This window comes from Coptis chinensis, chromosome 5 (assembly GCF_015680905.1).
Source record: "Coptis chinensis isolate HL-2020 chromosome 5, ASM1568090v1, whole genome shotgun sequence".
Lineage (NCBI taxonomy): Eukaryota > Viridiplantae > Streptophyta > Magnoliopsida > Ranunculales > Ranunculaceae > Coptis > Coptis chinensis.
Genome location: NC_141460.1, coordinates 44,661,434 through 44,684,771, shown reverse-complemented (window position 1 = coordinate 44,684,771; position 23,338 = coordinate 44,661,434). Strand labels below are relative to the sequence as shown.

General features: G+C 35.2%; 1 long non-coding RNA gene across 1 annotated transcript; it reads right to left on the bottom strand.

The window, feature by feature from the left end:
• Nucleotides 1–9,687: 9,687 nt before the first annotated feature.
• On the bottom strand, nucleotides 9,688–10,938 carry LOC147497616 (uncharacterized). The gene is made up of 3 exons (XR_015197174.1): nucleotides 10,788–10,938; nucleotides 10,399–10,475; nucleotides 9,688–10,274 (listed from the first exon to the last, which is right to left on the bottom strand). It is a non-coding gene; the product is annotated as an uncharacterized LOC147497616 (long non-coding RNA).
• Nucleotides 10,939–23,338: the final 12,400 nt, after the last annotated feature.

Sequence of the window (23,338 nt, the reverse complement as noted above, 5' to 3'; positions counted from 1 at the left end):
TCATTAATCATTTCCATTTATATTAAAACTAAACATAATATAAAGCATTGAAATTTATTTAATTAAACAAATGAAATTTAATTTAATGACTAAATTGAACTAAGGACATGAATTGAAATTAGATCTAGAATTGGAATTGACAAAATCGAAATGGATAAAGAATACTACTTTATTGATCTAATCAAATGAAGAACAAGATTCAAAGGTTTAATCTAATAAGGGATTTGAAACTAATTAAAGAAAAACAATTAAATCTAGATCTAGAAGCTATTTTAATGGCTACTTTCTATTCTAAGCTATGAACCCTAATTCTCTACTAATTAATCTACCATTAACAAAGACTTAAGCTTTTCTTCTTATACATTCAGATCCAAAATTCGTGCATGGGCTTGGAGCCAGGGTTTGGGCCAGAGAATCAGGCCCAAAACCCAATTCTTTCAGTCCAAAAAGGCCTCTTCAGCTGCAGTTGACTTCCACAGACTTTTCGTCCACTTCTACTCCTCTGATTGGGTCAAGGCTTGGACCATTACAAAGCTCTTTCCGAGCCGGTCGTTTTGACATAAGGTATGCCCAATTCGAGGTCTGAGAGTCCAAAGATCGGCTTTTCGAAGTTCTGCTGACTTTTGCTCCCTGTATCTCGCTAAAGTGGTACATTTCGCACATAATGGACTTTGAAGCCCGAAATGCATAAAACGCGTAATCGGTGTTAACTCTTACTTATTATTCACATAATTGGTCTAACAAGATGATTATTAAGGGGTTAAAACTACAGTTTTGGGCTCTTATCACTCAACCACTACAAGGACAAGGTCAAGCACAAGGTCAGGGTAATTATAATAATTATAACAATAATAATTATAATGCTAATAGAGGTATCATTTCGGTGAATAATAACTATCAAAATCCACCCATTAGTAATCAACGTGACATAGTTCCTGTCACACAGCCTCTAACAAACATTCCTCCACAACTGTATCATTTTGACGCCTTTATGCAAACCCAACAATAGATTTTACAAGCTATCCAATTTTCCTTACAACAGATAGCACAAGGGAAGGTACAAACAAAAGGTGTGTTTCCAGGTTAAGCGATACCTAATCCTAAAACAACAAACACAGCCATTGAGGTAAACCGTAATACTAGTACAGAAAATGCAAATGTAGGTGAGCTAAATGCCATCACCACTCTCCGTTCTAGCAGAGTGGTTGATAACAACGTAACTATGCCTATAGTTACCCCACCAGTGGTCCTTACACCAGATATTGTACTAGATACCGATGTATAAACTAACGATCCTACCCCTGTAGAGGTACCAATTAAACCACAACCTAAGAAATAGAAAGCCAAGGTTAGACATCCAGTTGATCCATATGCTAAATATAGAGAGAAATCACCGTTTCCCCATAGATTAGCTATGTTGAACAAGGATACAAATTACAATGAGATTATGGAAGTTTTCAAAAATCTAACAATAAACCTTCCTTTTCTTGAAGCAATTAAAAAGTTACCTCACCACGCTAAGTTTCTTAAAGAGTTGTGCACTACTAGGAGTAAGACAAATATTCCTAAAGACGACTTCCTAACTGAACAGTTTCCAACTTTATCAGAATATAATGGAATCGTTAAGTACAAGGACCCTGGTCGTCCTATTGTACAATGCACCTTTATTAGACCTGGGGGCGAGTGTTAACTTACTCCCATATTATCTATACAGACAAATAGGTCTACAGGAGATGCAACCTACTAAAATGACGTTGTAATTAGCGGATCGGTCAATTAAGTATCCTAAGGGGGTGGTGGAAAACGTGCTTGTTAAGGTTCAGGATTTCAACTATCTTACTGATTTTGTTATCCTTGATACAGAAGTCGCTAACGACTCTATTCCGATCATTTTAGGGCATCATTTCTTGGCTACTGCCAATGCGCTCATAAACTGCCGCGATGGTTCGATGTCCTTGTCTTTTGGCCATCTTTCTGTTGAGGTAAATGTTTTTAAAATTATGAAACAGTTACCAGATTTGTCTATAGATGGGGAGGTTAGCATGATCGAGAGCTCAAGATTATTTTAACAACACGTTTCCAGAAAACCATATGCATAAATTCTTTTCTTTTGGAAGTTCAGATTTTGCTGAGGACTCCTACTTAGAGGAAGTCAACACCATCTTCGAGTCTACACCCATTGTAGACCCTTCTGTTGCTCCATCTATTGAGTTTGAAGACCTGTTGCCTAAGCAAGTCTTCATTACTAAGGATGAGGACCCTCCAGAAGCATTTATCGACATTCCCACCACCCCGGTGCTTAAACCTTTTCCTTCTGAGTTAAAGTTTATTCAACTTGATCCGAATGGTAGTCACCCAGTAATAATCTCTTCTCTATTATCTAAGGATGAAGAGGCACGTTTGATTAGGGTGATTAGGGAACATCGTTCTGCGATCGGTTGGTCCCTAGCCGACATTAAGGGAATTTACCATAATGTTTGCACTCATCGCATCCATTTGGAGGATAACGCAAAGACTTCTCATGAACCTCAGCGAACCCTGCCATGAAAGAGGTCGTCAGGAAAGAAGTCTTACGGTTACTCAATGCTGGCATCATATACCCAATCTCCGATAGCGAATGGGTAAGTCCCATTCATGTGGTTCCTAAGAAATCAGGGATTACCATGGTACATAATGCCAAGGGTGAATATGTTGTCATGCATGGTCCTATGAAATGGAGGATCTATATTGATTACAGACGTTTAAATATCATGACACAAAAGGATCATTTTCCTTTACCCTTTATAGATCAGATGATAAAACGTCTAGTTGGTCATGCTTTTTACAATTTTTTGAATGGCTACTCTGGCTATTTTCAAATTATTATTGATATTGATGACCAAGAAAATACTACTTTCACATGTCCCTTTGGAACATACGCCTATAAATGAATGCCTTTTGGCCTTTGTAATGCTCCTAGTACCTTCCAGCAGTGTATGCTTCATATATTTAGTGACATGGTGGAGTGCTTCATGGATGATTTTTCTATCTATGGAGACTCCTTCACTGACTTCCTATCTAACCTATCTAAGGTTTTGACACGGTGTGAAGAGAAGAGTCTAGTTTTAAATTGGGAAAAATGTCATTTCATGGTGAAAAAGGGAATAGTGCTAGGTCACATTGTATCTAGTGATGGCATCAAAGTATATAAGGCCAAACTAGATAAGATAGCGACTATACCGATACCACGGATTGTCCATGATATTAGAGCCTTTCTAGGCCATGCAGGTTTTTATAGACGTTTTATCAAAGATTTTTCAAAAATAGCTAAGCCTTTAACTAATCTGCTTTTAAAGGATGCCATCTTTGATTTTAATTTTATCTGTAAATAGGCTTTTGAAACTTTAAAAGCCGTTTTAACCTCTGCACCCATTATACAGCCTACCGATTGGTCTAAACCTTTCGAACTCATGTGTGATGCTAGTGATTATGTTGTTGGTGCTGTCTTGGGACAGAAACTAGATAATAAATCCAATGTTATTTATTATGCTAATAAAACTCTAAACGATGCTCAAAAGAATTATACAACTATTAAAAAAGAATTCTTAGTTGTCATTTATGTTTTAGATAAGTTTCGTTCTTATTTGGTTGGTTCTAAGACTCTAGTTTACACAGACCATGCAGCCCTTAGGTACCTTCTTACAAAGAAAGATGCTAAGTAGAGATTAATCCGATGGATTCTTCTCATACAAGAGTTCACATTAGAATAAAGGACAAAAAAGGGTTCGAAAACGTAGTTGCCGACCACTTATCTAGACTTACAAATGACGATGATAGTGATTCTGAGTCCATACCTGACTCTTTTCCTGATGAGCATCTGTAAGCTATTTTTTCTGCACCATGGTATGCTGACATTGTGAATTATTTAGCGTCTGATACTATTCCTGAAGATTGGTCAAGAAATGAACGTAAGAAGTTCTTGGCCAGAGTTCAGCTATACTACTGGGATGAGCCCTACCTTTTTATGTATTGTGTGGATCATATTATTCGCCGTTGTATTCCCCAGTGGGAATATAATGAGGTTCTCTCATTCTGCCATGACAAAGAGTGTGGTGGCCATTTTAGTGGTATGAAAACAGCTGCTAAAATTTTCCAATGTGGGTTTTATTGGCCTACTCTTTTTAAAGATGCCCAAGTGCATTGTAAGACGTGTGTTCGTTGCCAACAACTTGGGCGAATCATGAAGCGTAATATGATGCCATTAAATCCAACCATGGTAGTAGAAGTTTTTGACGTATGGGGCATTGATTTCATGGGTCCTTTTCCTATTTCCCACAGCTTTATTTATATTCTAGTTGCCATGGACTACGTGTCTAAATAGATAGAGGCCATGGCTTGCCGTAGCAATGACCATAAGAAAATTGTCTTTTTTGTTAAGGAGTAAATTTTCTGTTGATTTCGCATTCCTAAAGCCATCATTAGTGATGGTGGAACACATTTTTGCAATAGAGTTGTTGCATCTCTATTAAAAAAGTATGGAGTTACACATAAGGTAGCAACTCCGTATCATCCACAAACTAGTAGACAAGTAGAAGTTTCTTATAGGGAAATCAAAAAGATTTTAGAAACAATTCTAAATCCTGATAGGAAAGACTGGTTGAAGCGTCTATCTGATGCCTTATAGGGCATATATGACTGCTTTCAAAACTCCTATAGGTATGTCTCCTTTTAGACTTGTATTTGGGAAACATTGTCATTTTCCCGTTGAATTGGAGCACCGTGCTATGTGGGCTATAAAAAGCCTTAACTTCAATTTTGATAAGGCGGGTGTCAAGCGCAAGTTGCAATTGAATGATTTTGAAGAAATCCGTAGCGATTCTTACGATCTCGCGAAGGATTATAAAGCTAACATGAAACATGTTCATGATAAGCAAATCTTGCGCAAAGAGTTTGTGGTAGGTCAAAAGGTCTTAGTTTACAACTCTCGTCTACATATTTTTCCAGGGAAATTAAAAACCCGTTGGTCTGGTCCTTTCCTGGTTACTGAAGTCACCCCTTGCGGGGCAATCACCTTAGTAATTCCCAAGGACAACAATACCTTTCAAGTCAATGGCCAACGGTTAAAACATTTTCACCAGCTAATGTCCCCTGATGTGGAGGAAGTCCTTTTATAGGACCCTGTCTATGAGGACTGACTTTTGTTGCTTGGTGTACTTTCTTTCACATCCATATATTTGTAAGTGCACCATTCAGGTAACTGGGCCCTCCCTATGGAGTGTGTGGTTGTAAGTAACGAATCCTAAGTCCATGGTTAACATAATTCACGTTTTCCACTCTTGCATGTTTTCTCGGTTTTTGAGTCATGTTCCTCTATGGTGTGAATTATGTCTTTATTGTTTTTCATTTTTCTTATATTAAAACTTATTCATAAAAAGTAAAAAAATATCAAAGCCATAAAAATAGTAATCTAGGAAGTCTTGGGAATCTGACTTTAAAAGACCAACGTTATAACAAATTTTCAAACTTCATTGCCAAAAATTTGTTTGGGGGTGGGGTGTTGGTTTTTCCATCCTTGATTGTTCAACTTTCCATTTTTGTTACTTATGTCGTTTAATCGTAATTTTATTCGGGTTGACATTACCTATGAATTTAGTTTTCATTCGTACGCATAACTTACGTTGTTCACGTATTTCGAGGTGTTTACCACCTTTCTATATGTCAACCACAGTTAGATTAGAATGTAGTATGGATAATTAGATCATAAAATCTCTACTGATTTTTTCATATCTCATTTGCAAAAATCGGACCGGTAACGAGTCGAGAATTCCAATTTTAATTTTTGCATGCATAAGGACAAAATGGGCATTTCTGAATTTGATTGGGCTTGGGCCCAAGTCAACAGTACGAACCAAGAATGCATCGCGTTCTTCTTCTTCCTCTTCCAAATTCTGCCAATACCAAATTTTAAACCCTAACCAAAATAAAATAAAAAAAATAAAAAATAAAAAAACCTAGACAACATCATGCCAAAATAGTTTCACCATCTCCAAAACATCTCCACCACCATTCCAACCTTTTGCAACACCGAAAATAAATAAAAAATCATCAAACTATAAAAAATTTCAAACCACCACCGCGCCTCCTCCCAAATATTTAGTGAGTTTGCTCAAACTCGTCTCCTCCACCTTATTCAAACCCACAAATCGTTCCAAAACTTCAATGGCTCTAAGATGAAGAATTTTACCGGAACAAACTTTTACTGCCGCCTGCTTTATGCCGTTTTTTCGTGACGAGATGATTATGAGGAATTGGAGTAGGTTGTGGTACTCGACAGACGATTTCTACCACTCCGATTTGGTCGAACAATTCTATAAGAAGAGAGAGTTGGAGGGTCAGAAAATTTTCATGAAGGTGGCTAGGAGAGAATTTTCGAGAGAGAAGTTGGCTGAGATTTTAGGCATTACGCCTGAACGCTACCTCGAAACCACCTTGCAGGAATCTCACTATACTGGACTTCCTGCATTGATGAAAGACACTATTATGGAGGGTCAATACAATCCGAATTCTCATTGTGCTCAACAGTCATCTCTGCGAACCAACCAACTGGCTGTAGCTCAGTGGATTGGTAAGAACATCATCGGGAAGGAGAAAGTGAGCACCATCGCGCGGTTTGACATGTCTGCACGTTCTTTGGATATTGCAAGAGAAGAGGTATGAATTATGTATCCTTGAGTTTTTGATAAATATGGTTAGAGGAGTTGGGAAGAGTATTGCACCATTTCCTGCTTTAATTACACTACACCAGAAAAAGCGTTTACTAACGGTTATATCCGTTACTTATATTTTTACTAACGGTTATATCCGTTAGCTCTGGGGCGTCACTGTCACTTAGGCCAAATTTAGTAACGGATATAACCGTTACTGATCATAATTTTAGTAACGGTTATATCCGTTACTAAAATTCTTTGTAACAGATAGTCAATAGCTTATGGCCCGATTAAATTTGTCATTTCTAACGGATTATCCGTTAGTAATGGATGTGCTATTTACTAACTATTGTTTGTAACAGAAATATCCGTTAGTAAATTGTAGCCACTAAAAAAAAAAATCCTAGGTCAAATTGTCCACCATGCCCATCTAGTTCTAGCAAATATGATATAAAAATCACACTCCACAAACTAAATCAACAAATGAATAACAAAAACCAGAGTCACATATCAATTAAATATTATTATAAAAATATAGTCATCAATGTAAATCCCAATTTACAAATCAAACTTACATAGAACTGAATTCACCTAACCTAATCTTGGGATGTCAGTCATAGAAAATCGCATTTATGACCCAGCTCATTTATGTGAATGCTCACGTCAAAGTTGGTTAGAACATTAATCTCTCTATTCAATTGCTACAATGTCGTAAACACGAGCAACAACCTTTTCTTGAGTACCTGCAACAAATAAGAAATCAATTAAGGCACATTCATTAACATCTAGATAATTATAATCCCGAGCCACCTAATCCAGTTGCTTACCCAGTATACGAGGAATATGATAGGAACAACCGATTTCTATTTTATGAACCTAGCATGCATCAAATGAAAATGACATTCTTGGCAACATAAAGGTAACAAAGTTGAAATAAAATAGCTAGATGGAAAAACAAAACACTGACCAGGGGTTTACGTATCCGTATCCGTATTCCCCTCCCAAGGCCTTGATTATGTACAACATGGTAAATCATGACATATAACGAATAAAAATAATTGTAAACTGGAGAGTTATTTAATTTTCTATTAGACATGTCATGTATTCTAAAGGTCCAAGCCATGACAACACAACCACATAATTCAAAGTCGGGATACAAACCCAAGCAACCCCAATATAATTCCAACTCATAACTACACAATGACACAAAAATCTCAAGCCACCATGCCCATGTCTTAAGTTTCCAAACTACTTCACACGTACATAAAGGTAGAGCAATCCAAAAAATATTTCAAACATACAAATAAATATCAATCATACTTCAGTCTACCATCTATATGCCCTCATGGAAGCTAAGTGCGCCTAAGATTATATAAGATATACTAGTTACTAAACCGTACTAGAAGTGCTCATAAACTTCCCAAGACCAAAAGTTCAATCTTGCTTCAAACACGTACTTAATAAGAAAAATACATATAGTAAAAACCATAAAGTAAAACGAAGAGCATGATAGATTTAATATGGGTTTTCACTAACCAGGTAAGTCTATGAATGCATCTGGCTCCCTAGCCATATTTGTTGTCCTTTGGTGCACATCTGCAATTCCCATAACTTCTCCCACTATTTCACTACTTATTTGACATAGCCATGCAAGAAGAAATACACAAATAAAACCAATTACACAAAGCAAACAAAGAAAAAGCAACAAGAAAGTGAGAGAAACATTACAAAATATTGTGCTTACAAAATATCTTGATTACAAAATATTCTAAAAAAAAACCATAGTGAATGCAAACAAAAAAAAAATACAATTAGACTCTTACTTCAAGGACTTGTTGCTCAACTGTCCTATCATCAGAAGCAGCCCTTCCACCAATGTAAGTCAGGTACTGCATGAGTAATTTAGTTGTCTTTGTCTTTCCAGCACCACTTTCTCCACTGATCAAAATAGACTAACTACGATCCCTGTTGACCATTGCCCAACAAATCAGGACAGCCAAACACACGTTCCAATCCATAGAACCAAATAATGAGGTAACAATTCTAATGCAACCATTTAATATATAATTACCTATATGATGCATCTTCCACAGCAAAAACATGAGGACTTAGCACACCGAATGTAGCCCCTTTATATTGCTCCATCATGTGCACGTTATATAAATGTGGTAGTTTCGTAAATGGATTAACGGCAATCAATATGCTCCCCGTGTGTCTAAATGAAGACATAAAAAAAAAAATAAAATATTTATCACATCAGCAAGCAAGTCCACTTAAACACATATAATTCATTACATATTTCCATTTAAAAAACACATAAGTTGGTGCAATCCAATTTACAAAAAGATGCTCACTCAGTATACATGTCGTCTAATTAATTAATTAAACCTCATAAAAACTTGCATCACATTAAAACGATAAACTGACTAGTGCAATTAAACTTTACATAGATATCATTCAATACATATCTTCTAGCAAGATTAAAAAAGAATTTCATGTTCATTCAAATAAGGTAATTTTGTCATATCATCAACTCCAGCATGATCAGCATCTGCATCTCTCGTATACAATTTATCCGCCAAAACAAACATCTAAACAAAATCCCAAAACAACAATAATCAATTACTAAACATTCTAAAATAAAGATAATTAAACAAATAATTAAGTTTATCAAACCTTCTTTCCAGAAGAAGTTGGAATATGCTGACCCTATGGAAGATAGTGATCAAGTTATTGTGCTTGAGCAATTTATCTCACAAAAATCACCAAACACTTACAAGAAAGCATATATATAGACTCCCTTTTTTATGCTCAGAAGTCAGAACACAACCATAACTTGCCTAACCAATAAAGTGTTCGCCCAATCCCCAATAACATACAAACAGAAGGGTGTCAATGCTATGGCCTTGAGGCCATACCGTTATTCACCAAAACTATAGTGATGCTAATGTACCTTGTGGCTGAAAAAATGAGGGATAAGTTTGTTTTGTGAAACTAAAACTTGTATTCAGGGGCGTGGTTTTATCAATACAAAATCATTAAAGCTATTCGTTCGGTGAAATATATGTTTGTAAACAATGAGGATGGAGGAACAGAAGAAGCAAATTAACAAGTAGTAAGAAAAGAAACAAAAACTAGAGTGAATAACGATCGAGTAGTACTTACTTTTGGTTCTGGAGTTGCAGAGCATGCCATGGACTATAATATGATCATTGTCAGTGGAGCCTGTAGGGAAACCACGGGAGGCAAAGAAGGAGAGTAGGGATTTCCAAGTGAGGGAAGAAGAAGAGGACAACACATTGCCGATTAAGTGTCTATTGAGCTTGACAGTAGCAGGGTCCCGGCAGAAGAAATGAGAGATGAACCCCATGTCCACCTTCTCATCTTCCAACACCACTACTTCTACACACTGCTTCAACACAGACAGACAAAACAGCTTCACAAAGTAACAAGAGTTATTATTTTCCAAGACTTATTAACAAAAATCCAGCCAAAAAGACTAAGCTTGATTTCAACTTTCATCACTTACCAAAGACCTTTGTCTATTAACTTTTGCATTAGATTTCTTGTTCATCTCAATGATATCATCTGTTCCATTCAAACAAATATAGGTTATTCACAAACGACAAGCCACTTCTAACTAGAACCGTTGGCATATATTTATAATTGCTCAATGATGAGCTACAATCTCCAAAAATGATTACTAACTTACCCAAAGATGTGCATGCTCAATTTCTTGTCAGTAAGAGCAATTGTTTCAGCAACAAATGTTCTAGACGCCATATGGAACTGATAAGGAAACATCAAAACATTCATTAAAACTTTTAATTGGTGCTCGAAAATCATGCTAACAAGTAGAAATTCAGTGAAGCTTTTGAAAGCCAGATTTCCCTTTTGAAACCCTAAATACTCAATAAATTATACTTTTTTAAAAAAAAACTACATTTATGATGAATTGGGTTTCGGGAAAACTAACCCTACACTTGAAAAACTGACTTCTACAACAATAGCTCCTCAATTCAATCATCTAAAATCAAATTCCCAAATCGAGTGACAATAAGTAGAAAAAATTTCAAGTGAGGAACATAAATAACAGTGTACCTCCGGTTTTAATCGAATATCGAACCAGATTTGTCTTCTTCATCTTCATATGCAGGGTGATATATTTGGAACCCTAGGTTTGAAATTTGAATAGCATGGAGAGAGTCGGGGTTTGAGAGAGTTCTAGTCGGGTAGAACAATTAATCCTTTATTGTTTTGCCTTTTATTTGCTAGAAAAATAATTAAAAAACAATTCAGAATATAAAAAGAAATAAACTAACGGATAACTTGATAAGTAATCCTTTATTGTTTTGCCTTTATTGAGAGGTGTACTTCTGATTTAGAACGCATGTCAGTGCTGTATACTGGCGTGCGTTGTGTTTATGGTATTTGTGAGATATATGGGATAGGGAGATTATAATTCAAAATAAACAAAAGAACCTTTAGACGAGTTTTGAAATGCTCGAAAAGGGTTTGGAGGATCTCTTGTGTAACATGGAGACTCTCCTTCAGTCGAGAATCATTATTATCTGAGAGATGAAAAAGCAACGATGGAAGCCTGGCCCTGTTCAAGTAGAGATTCTACGACGCATGCCACCCCTGGGGGGTTCTGTTTCAGATGAATCTGAGAGGCATGAGCGTCGTCGCCAAAGGACGGATGGCTCGGGCCCTTCTTCATCTCAGGCCCAATCTCCATCTTAGGGTCCATCTTCATCACATGGCTAGTTGTTTAGAAAAAAATTGTTATTTTGATGTTATTCAGTTGTTTTATTATTTTTATTAGTTTGGATGTTAAGTGGTTGAATTCAGTAGCTAAATTTGAATTCGGTAGATAATTTTAATTTGTATTTCGATTTTAATTTAATGTGGTTCTTTTCAAATTATGCGTGGATTTTTGTGTTAATCCCACCTCCCCGAATTGTTTGAGGGTGATATTATTTCTTCTAGTATGATTTTTAGATGATCCACAGGTTTTTTTTTAGAAGTAGTTTTACGGTGATTGTTAGGAATGTTGTCGAGATCGGCATGGCTATGAGTAGATATTGTGGTAGGATTAAATCTCAATGTGTTAGGCAGTTACTATCCTAAATTCAACCTAAAAGATATTAGGTTTGTTTTGGAATAGAGAATATGGGTTGTTTCCGTTTTCGGTTTTGGAAATATTTTGTTTCCGGCAATTGCCTTAAAATTTTTTGGCAACTTGCCGATTCGTTTTGGAAAAACAAAACCTATATAAACTTTTTTCATTCTACACTCACAACCCATACTACATCTCACTTTCATCTCTCACCTTTCACTCCCAAGTTTCCCTCTTTTCTTCTTCACTTCAGCACTTAAGCTGCACGGAGCGCGCCTGTGCCTCAATTGAGCGCCACCTGCGCTTGAACCACCTATAACTCAAAATTCACCTGAGCGCAACCCATGCCCATCCCAGGCAAAAAGTGAGCGCGCCCTGCACCTAAGTGCTTGGAACTCGACCATAGCCAGAGCGCACCCTGCGCCCTAACCTCCTTAGGCACGAAAAATTCGGATTTTTGTGGGTTGTTCCAGGATTGTTTGTAGCTGTTCTAGAGAGTATTTTTGTGATGAAAGCCCCTCGTATCATATCGAAACAGTCTTTTGAAGACTTGTTCCAAAGTGACACCTATGGTGCGTGGTTTCGCGAAGTGATCATTTTAGCAGGCTGGGAGCCACTATTGGTAAGTCCTGATGAACTTTATTCTCCTGCACTTACATCTTATTTTTATGATAATTGTAAGTTCTTTGATAGACCGGATGGAGAACAATTTCCATCAGTTCGTCCCCATCACCACTGGGGACGAACCGATGGAAATTTCCAGGTTCTTGCTAGCCTTTGTTCTTAGACTTGCTATGCCCGCTGAAACACAAGAATCATGAGCCTATTTGGTAGATAATATGTACATGTATAACTATGAGGATTTGCATGAGCATTATGGGGCAAGAATCTTTAGGATAGAGGACCAAGGGGAATATAATGTCGCCCTTGGTAGCCTGTTTACGAACGTGGGCACTGTTATGTTTTGGATCATGCTAAATATTAGAGGGGAATGACATTATTCTTTTGTGAATGAGAAAACTTGTGATATTTTCCTTGCTTTAGCTAGGGGATGTACACTCTATGATATTCCCTAGACCCTCATGTCTAGTTTAGCCCGAGCCCATAGCATGAGGCATAAGTACCTTCTTATGCCTATTTTAGTTTGCCTTATTATGTTATGTTTCTTCCCTATTTTTTGTGCCTGCTTCACGGATTGGGTTGGGGTCGACATTGTGAGACCCACCAATTATATTATTCAATCTTTTCGTGCAATGACTTGGCCAGGGTGGAGGATACAACCTTATCAGGTTGCTCCTTACACCCCATCCGACCAAGTGGCGCTTGATAGGTTAGCTATAGTGGATGATAAATGGCGTGAAGCCTGGCAAATCATCATGGCGTGGTAGGATGTGAAGGAACCTCATTTCTTTATAGAAGATGAGGATGACGATTAAACGCGGGAGTTAAGGTAAGTTTTTATTTCAGTTAGTGTCTGCTTATGTCCCAAGCAATTTAATTCTTGTTAACCCCATAACGGGTGGAACTCATATAAAAGTTGCGTCTTTTTTTATTTTTCTATATTAGTATGTTTTAACCTTGTTTTGCAGATGTTCCAAAATTTCACGCATTTCCATGTTATTTTCCTACCCTTTTTATTTAAATACTTTGAGGACAAAGCATGCTTCTTGTTTGGGAGGGGGGGGGGCATAGAAACACGTGTAATTAAGAAATCTGTTAGAATATAGATATGTACAGTATGCACTTCTTTTCTAGTAAAAATTCAAAATTTTCAAAAATATAAATAAAAAGTTTATGCTATACACTTAGGAATATTGGTATTGTTTTCTTTCTCTATGCCTTTGATAATCTAGAAATCTCATGTAGCGTTGCATTAAAATAGTTTTTATAAACTTAGGTAGATAATAATCTTTGCATCTTTCTATAAATATATTGCATGAGTATCTATGATTGTTTGGCAGTAAGTTTCTGAAATCTAGGCTAGAGTACTTATTCTACAAATCCTGTGAGAATACAGCCTAAAAGCCTTATATGAGTGAAATATTTGAGAAATGACACAAGGGAGAAGTAATATCCGGATAGAGAAATTACACGTCCACTTGCTTGATCACTATACCATATCCTAAGCGAGAATTTAGGCCCTCTTTGGATCGATATAGCCAGAAATTCAAACCTTATGAAATTATTTTCCGCTAGTAGCCCCTCTGAGCCTTTCTTTAACCTTTCATAAACCACAATTCCTTTACCCTTTTACAAAACAAAATAAAATAAAAATAAGCCTACTCATTCTTTGAATGAGTCTGAGAATAGAGATGAAGAATAGAAAAGAGAAAGACCTTTGAAATCAAGAATTTGTTAGTCGCTTCAAATAAGAAAAGGAAGTTTCCATCCAAATAAAAAATAAACAAATAAAAGAAAATAAAAAGTTAGAACTCCAAAAATAGAATCAAATGAGTCAAAAGCCAAAGAAAAAGAAAAATATGGCTAAGGATGGAAACAAAGTGTAGAAGCAAAAGTAAAGAACAAGGTTTTCTCTAGTTACATAATATGAAGACTCTATTATCCCAGACTTGTCCATTTTGAATATCCATTTCCTTCCTTTTTAAACCATCTCCTAATCCCCGCAACACCTAATAAAGACCTCTAGCACAATTAGGAATAAGTTAGTGTGATAGTAAGTGCCAATTGTGTTTGATCGACTCTGGCTTCCTTGTGTGTCATTGAGATTGTAAGGTAAAGTGTGCCCACTGCACATTGGAGTAGCAAAACTTGAGCGGAAAAATCAGAGTATTTTTGTCTTGACATTTATATGAGGACCTACTTAAGGACGCTATTCTGAGTTTTCAGAAACAGACCTGCTAGTGCATTTCATGGTATTATTCATTGTATATATGTTTATTCGTAGATAATTGATTATTATGTATATATTAGCTTATGTTTCGACTTGATTATTCTGTATTCATTACTAGTGAGATGTATAGATAATTGAGACATAAATAAGAAAATAATAGTTTTATTTCTTAGTCGTTGTAGTATAGATGAAGTTTGTGAGTAACTTCACTGAAAAACTCTTACGAGGCTATAACTCGTCCACTAGGGAATTCCTAGTAGTTTAAGGACTTGTTGCATATGGTCAATGCAATCGTACTCGGCGAAACGATAGTAGTTAGAACTCCATTTTTGGTCACTTATTCTAATTTCTCATATTTGCTTGAGGACAAGCAAAATGCTGTTTGGGGGTGGTTTGATAAGATCCCAAAATTGTAGTTTTAACCCCTTAACAATAATACTTTTAGACTAATTATGCAATTAATAAATAATAGTTAATGATGATTACGTGCTTTTATGTATTTTAAGTATTGAAGTCAATTATGTGCAGAAATGTGTCACTTTGGCAAGATAAAGGAGCAAGGGTTGGTTTCTAAGAAGTTCTGTGATTAAAGGCCAAGATTCAAGGAGAAAAAGTCTCTTTAAAGCCCGGTCAAAGCTGAAAGTCAAAGTCAACGCGGGCAGAAACAACGCACAAATGTCAACAGAACTTCCGTAATTCCGTAGACCGTATCTTTGGACTCATACATTGGAATTGGGCCTACCTTATGTCAAAACGACCGGCTCGGAAAGAACTTTCCAATGGTCTAAACGTTGACCCAATCAGAGGAGCATAAGTAAACAAAAAGTCTATTGAAGAAAAATCTAACTGAAAAGGCCTCTATGGACTGAAGAAATTGGGTTTTGGGCTCGATTTTCCTGCCCAAAACATAGCTCCTAAGCCCATGCACGAAAATGTGGATCTTGTCTCCTCCATTTCAACACACAAGACTAAAACTCTTAAGCAAGTAGAAAATTAGGTAGCCATTAGCATAGAATTCTAGATCCAGATTTAGACTCCATTAATTAGTTTTCATATCTTGTTTTAGATCTAGTTTTTCCATTCCATTAATTATTTTTAGAACAAAGTAGATTATTATTTTAGAATCATATTTAGTTTTATAATAAAGTATTAGTTTTTAATTCCAATTTAGTTTATTGATTAAATTCTTGTTTAAGTTTTAGTTGTTTCAAATTCATAAATTAGGTTGTCTTCAATTGATAATTAGTTAAATCATAATTATAGTTCCAATTAGTTTTAAATCTTGTTTTAGTTCATTTGGAATCATTAGATTATTATTGTTTAGATTAAATTAGTAAATTTACAATCTTTATATGATGTCTTGTTTAAATTCAATTGGAAATGATAGTTTAATGACTCTAGGCTAAACCGCTATTAGAGGGGTTTGAGAAAGCCTTGATAAAAGCTTGTTTGTTGTTAGCGTAGAATAGTCGTAATTTTCCATTCCAATCTAGAAAGTAATTAGTTCACCAAGAGAATGGGTTTGATTGATTCACATGCTAGATGTTAGTTGGTAGAGATTACCATGAACAACTAGGGATTAGGAAGAACCAATTTCTATGCGGATGCATTGCAATTCGGATTACGATAAATCTTCGCTAGTTAATTAAGTCGAGTTAAGGTGGAATCAATCCCCCCTAATTCTTTATCTAGTATCAACTTAGCATTTCGTAGTTGAGTTATTCGTATCTTGTTAGCATAATTTGCATCGTAGTATAATTTTCCATCATACTCTCATTAACTTTGGATAAGACCGATAATCTTAGAAAACATTGAATACTAAAGAACTAGGAGTGGAACAAATCTTCTTCTCCAACTCTATTGCTATAGCATTGAGAGTAGAAATCTTTGATAAACACAGTAGAAAAAAGTCTTAGTTTTACTTGCGTTTGAGTCTCGTTACTTATTCGTAGGTAAAAACTATATTTTACCTTTATCATATATTCTTTATTCTTCTTGACACTTTGATGACACAACGTCCTACTGTTTTGGGGTGGTGAGAACCTTTCGCAAAAATTAAGCATTCATAGTTTGCATATAGTTTTATTTTCTATCTAAATAAGTGTATTTAGTGACAAAGTCTCGTTTCTTTTTCAATGATGAAAAATATCTAAAAATCTCACCCTAGCATTAGAAAAAGGATTTGTTCTTAGAAACTTAAGTTAATACATATGCAATAGTTTTTATATCTTTTCATGAGCATCCATGCACTGACTATCATTAAATGTACATAGCAGTAAGTTTCTGGGACCCACGGTTAGACAACTTAATTTCCATATTCTGTAAGAATCTAACCAAAAAGCCTCAAAATGTGTGATATATGAGTAATGACACAGAAGAGTAGTTTTTTCGAATAGAGAAGTTCACGCGTATACTTACTTGATCACTACCCGAATCCTATGCGAGAATTTATGCCTTCTTTGGATCGATATAGCCTTTCTATTTCACTGAACCTTTCATTAACCCTTTCTATTTCACCAAAAATTCATTATCCATCTATTAAACACAAATTAATAAGTCCACCTAGATGATGAGTATGAGAAATAGGATGAAGTGTGAAAAAATGAAGAGAAAAACTTATCACAAATCAAAATCAGTTACCTGCTTCAGAAGAAAAGAAAAAGGAAAATATAAATATGTTTCCAAAAAAGAAAAATAAAATCTAAAGAAAAATAAAAGTTAGAATTTCCCCCAAAATCATATCAAAATATCTAGTATAAATATCTCGAAGACCTTATTCTCTCATACTTATCATTTTTGAATTTTCCATTCCATTTTCTTCTACACTACCACATAAGCTCCAAAATATCTAATAAAGACCTCTAGCTCAATTAGGAGTAGGATGATGTGATAATAAGTAGTAGATGTGAATTCTCGACCTCGGCCCCTCTGACTGTCATTGAGTATGTGAGGAAACGTGTGCCCACTGCACGCTGGAGTTAGCAAAACTTGAGTGGAAAAATATTAGAGAATTTGTGTTTCGACACATACCTGTGAGAACCTACCTAAGGACGCTATCCAAAGGATCCTGAAATGGCCCTGCTAGTACATTTCATTGTAAAGATCACTGCATGCATAATCATATGTAGATGTTTTGATTATTGTATGTATATTAACTTGAATTTCAAAAGAATTAATCCTTGTTTCCCTCGCTAGTGAGATGTATAGATATCTGAGATTAATTAAGGAAACAAACCTTAGTTACTAAGTTATTGTAGTATAAATGAAGTTTGTGAGTATCTTCTCTGGAAAACTCTCACGAGGTTATAACTCGTCCACTAGGGAAGTCCTAGTGGTTCAAGTCCTTGTTGCATATGGTCAATGCAACTGCACTTTGTGAAATGAGACTTAGTATAGGACAACACATTTTTGGCCACTTATCATTTTAATGTCTCTTCTTTGCTTGAGGACAAGTAAAGTGTTGTTTGGGGGTGGTGTGATAAGAATGCAAAACTGTAATACTAAACCCCAAGAGACATAGCATTTTGGTTAATTATGTGTTTAATAATCATGAAATTATTATATTTTCGTACTTTTACATGTTTCCGCAATTAACGTGAATATGATAATAAAACATGCATCAAAGTACGGGAATACTGTGCATACTTGAAGTCTTCCCACTTAGCCCCAGTGAAGCCCAACATAACCTGACTAGAGTCGAAGATTCCAAAGGGACAAAACCAGTGCAGAATGGGTCCACGTGTAAAGAAGCAGCAAACTTCTGAAGCTCAAATCTTTCAAACCTGGACGCCGATTTTGGCAATTGAACTGCCAGAACGACCAGGGCAACGAGCTCTACGCAAAGACAGAAAGTTGGAAAATACCAAAATCCGAGCCACCACTGGACACAACACGTAAACCCACTCTACGGGCCCACAAGAAATGATGAGTCATCATGCATAGACAAGTGGAAAGACACTTGTGTGCCACCTTGCAAATAAAGAAAAGACAAAACAAGAATTAATACATGATTTGATGTTTGCAAATGAAGAAAAGACAAAACAAATTAATACATGAAAAGACAAGCTTTGTTAATACAAAGTTTTGATGTTTAGAAATAGGATAGGACAAAACTTATAAAGGAAAGCCTTCACATGAGATTCCAAAGGGGCTATATATTTGTTGGGAGACTAGAGAAAGTTGGACTTTACATTCTTGCATATTTCCTTTCGTAGTTTATATTTTCTTCAGTAGCTTTTCATTTCAAGCTTTTGTATCAAGTACTATAAGTATTCACTTCAATAAAATCTATTTTCATTCAAGTTAAATTCCTGTTCTTCAGTTACTTCTTTTTACTTATTCATTGTATACAACAAGATTAATCAATCCATCCAAGGACCATGAGTTAAAATCCTCCCAAGGGGAGGGTTAATGATGCTCATGTGAGGATCAGGTTGCCATTTAATGTTCTAGAATCACTACTTATGAATTAGGTTTAGATTATGCATCCGGTCCCAAAATTATTGAGACTTGGCAAGTTTGGAGTGTTGATGCTCCAGAATAGTCTCGCACGAGACCCAGTTTACACTATGTCCAGTCTTGTGCAAAACTCTATGGTAGTCGTTAGCCCTCTGGTTTGTCCAGCTGATGTAGAATCAAACCAAGAGCTGAAATGATATTCCAGAGATGGAATGTTAGTTCAACTCTTTATGCTAGTGAGATGAGCTCAAAGATGAGTGCATCTCACTAGGGATCGTTACTCGATGCCGTTTCGGGTTTGTCTATAAACTCAAGACGGATTAGAGTTGTAGTGATATGGTACTCTAACTTTGGAAACTGATTTTGCATGGTTATGATTAACCCTTTTCCTGTATCTCTATCCCTGTTTATTTTACATAGAAATAAATTGTTGTAATTTTATGTTACTTGCATTACCGTTAATTTACCTAAACCAGAGAAATAACCTAAAATCCTACTCACTAAAAGTTGTAAATCCAGTTGTAAACCTTGCCGAGCCCTAAGGAATGGACAATCCCTTAGACCTATCATACCAACCCACGTGAGTAAGGTAACTTGACTAATCGGACATTTACGGACCTTGGACTTTGGATTGTGGATCTAAAGGACTTAAAAAAACCTAAATTAGTGAATATCAATGGGCCAAAATGGGAGACTTTGGGCCTCTAAGGTGAGCCTAAAGTCTATTAGGTTAAGTCTAAAATGGATAATTATGTTAGAAATTATATCAGTGCCCTTTTCATCCACTTTTATATCTCTGATTGGGGAAAGGATGGGTGCATTAAAAAATTTATTCCGAGCCGGTCCTTTTGACATAAAATAGGCCCAATTCCAAGGCCCGAGTCCAAAGATACGCCTATTTGAAGTTCTATTGACTTTTATATTTTTTTCTACCCGAATTAACTTTGACTTCCCAGCTTTGACTGGGCTTGAAAAAGGTTTTTCTTTATGATTCTTGGGCTTTAAACGTAGAACTTCCTCAGCAATCATCTTGACTCATTTTCCATGTAAAATGGCATCTTTAAGCACATAAACAACTTCAAGGCTTGGAATACACAAAAACACGTAAACATTACTAACTCTTATTTATTATAAACATAATTGACCTGAATAGAATACTATTAAAGGGAATAAACTACACTTTTGGGTGCTTATCACACCACCCCCAAACAGCATTTTGCTTGTCCTCAAGCAAAAATGAGAAATAAAAATAGATAAGTGGCCAAAAATATGGTCCTAACTAATCTCGTTTCGCAGAGTGCGATTGCATTGACCATATGCAATTAGGCTTGAAACCACTAGGAATTCCCTAGTGGACGAGTTATAGCCTTGTGAGAGTTTTCCAAATAAGATACTCACAAACTTCATTTATAGTACAACGACTAAGAAATAAAAGTAATTGTCCCCTAATTTTATCTCAGAATCTATATATCTCATTACCATTTAAACAAGGATCATCAATCTAACTCTGAAATTAATACATGCATAGTAATCAAATAATCTTAAGATAAACAACTATACAATAAACTATGCTATGAAATGCAATGGCAGGTCTGTTTCTGAAACTTTTGGATTAGCGTCTTTAAGTAGGTTCTCACAAGAAATGTGTCAAGACAAATAACACTCTGATTTTTCCACTCAAGTTTGCTAACTTCAGTGTGCAATGGGCACATGTTTCTTCACAATCTCATTGACAATCGAAGGAAGCCGAGGTCGATCAAACACATCTACCACTTACTATCACACCAAATTAATCCAAATTGAGCTAGATGTCTTTATTAGGTGATACGGGGCTGAGGTGATGGTTTAAGAAGAAATGGAATGAATATTCAAATAAACAAGTCTGAGAGAATAGGGTCTTCAATTACATCTAACTTGAGAAAACCTAGTTCTTATTTTGCTTCTATACTTAGTTTCTATCCTTAGCCTTTTTGTTTTGGCTTTTTGACTCTTTTATTCTATTTTTTTGGAGTTTTTATTTTATTTCTATTTCTATTTTTCTTTCCTTTTCTTTTGTTTTGTTTTTATTTTTTGAAGCAACTAACTAAATTTGGTTTTCCACAGGTCTTTCTCTTTATTTTCCTTACTCATCCTATTTCTTAGACTCATTCAAGATGGGTATTCTTATTTTTATTTTTATTAGTTTTAAATATGATTTGTGGTTGTGAAAAGGCTACTGAAAAGGCTCATTGGGGCGACTAGCGGATAATTACTTATAGGTATGAATTTTTAGCTATATCGATCCAAAAATTGCCTAAATTTTTTCTTAAGGAATGGTATGGTGATCAAGCAAGTGGATGTGTGAGTTCTCTACTAGAATTTGACTTCTCCCTTGTGTCATCACTCAAATATTTTACTCTTATTAGGCTTTTAGGCTAGATGCTTATAGGATATGGATTAAGTACTCTAACCTAGGTCTCAGAAAAATACTGCCAAGTACAATCATAGATGATCATGCAAGATATTCAAGAAAATATGCAATGACCATTACTTACATATTAATCTAAGTTTCAAAAATTAAATCTTAATTCAAGTACTACGTGAGATTTCTAAACTAATATCATCATGGAGAAGGGAACAATACAATTATCACTAAGTGCATAGTATAAACTATATTTATGATTTTTAATATTTTTCTAATTTTTATACGACAAATAATATGTAATATACAACCTAATATATGCTTAAACATTTACAACATGTTTCTATCCCACCCCCAAACAGAATCATGGTTTGTCCCCAAAGTATGGAATAAAATTAAAGGATAGAGAGTACTATAGAAACGTGCTTGTAAATTGGAGCACTTGAAAAAGAAGGTTAGTATAATCTATACTAATATAAAGAAATAAAAACATATGCAACTCCTATATGAGTTCCTCCCGCTATGGGGATAACATGAAATAATAAAAAGCGCTTGGGATATAAGTGGACTCTAACATAAATAAAATAATACCATACGTTCACCAATCAAGCATGCGCATATCATGGTTCCTATAGGATTAGCTTTTGAAATTCAGTGAAATAGGGGAATTTTACGAAATTAAGATACCTAATTATATTATGCATCCCAATTAAATCAACAAGGTACATGGGTTCTATATTTTGATATTTATACATGCAATTTTAATACGTGAACGTACAATGTGCTAAAATTAAATATATCACCCCAAAACAATTTTGAAGAAAGGGGTTCATGAAATAATTCAATAACACAATTAAATTACAAACTAACTAACCTATACTCTACTGGAGTTAACATGGCAGGCAAAAGGTGGCAAATTTTTTTGAAATGAAAGACCAAAATACGTCACCCCTAAACAAAATTTGAAAACTCTTTTTAAGTTTGAAAACATTTGTTGCCTATACGCCATTAAAGTGGTATTTTACAAAAATTTCGGTCTTTTAAAGTCAGATTCCCTAGACTTAATAATAAATATTTATGTTTTTTATTTTTTTATTTTTATGTGTTTGATTTTTGGAAAAAACAAAATTACAAACAAGAAATAAAAATGGAACCCATGGTGTACGCCCATAATATAAGATTGGAATGGAGTACACCGAAAAATACTATGAGTCTTTTAAAAGTCAAATACTCGAGACTTTATCTAAAATATATTAACATGCAGTTTACCATATATCAACAACCTAAAAAATTGCGAGTCTTTCCATAAATAATTATCACAGAAAGCACCCCCAAACAGAACTAAGCACCAAGATTTACTACAACGTGGCTTAGTGGAATAGGAGTGAATTATGATGGATCTAGAACCTAATGAGGCTTTTAGGCTAGATGCTCACACGATATAGATTAAGTATTCTAACCTAGGTCTAAGAAAAATACTGCCAAGTACAATCATAGATGCTCATGGAAGATATTCAAGAAAAGATGAAATGACTATTACCTACATATTAATCTAAGTTTCAAAAATTAAATCCTAATTCAAGTACTACGTGAGATTTCTAGACTAATATCATCATGGAGAAGGGAACAATACAATTATCACTAAGTGCATAGTATAAATTATATTTATAATTTTTTATATTTTTCTAATTTTTATATGACAAATAATATGTAATATACAACCTAATATGTGCTTAAACATTTACAACTTGTTTCTATCCCACCCCCAAACAGAATCATGCTTTGTCCCCAAAGTATGGAATGAAAATACAGAATAGAGATTA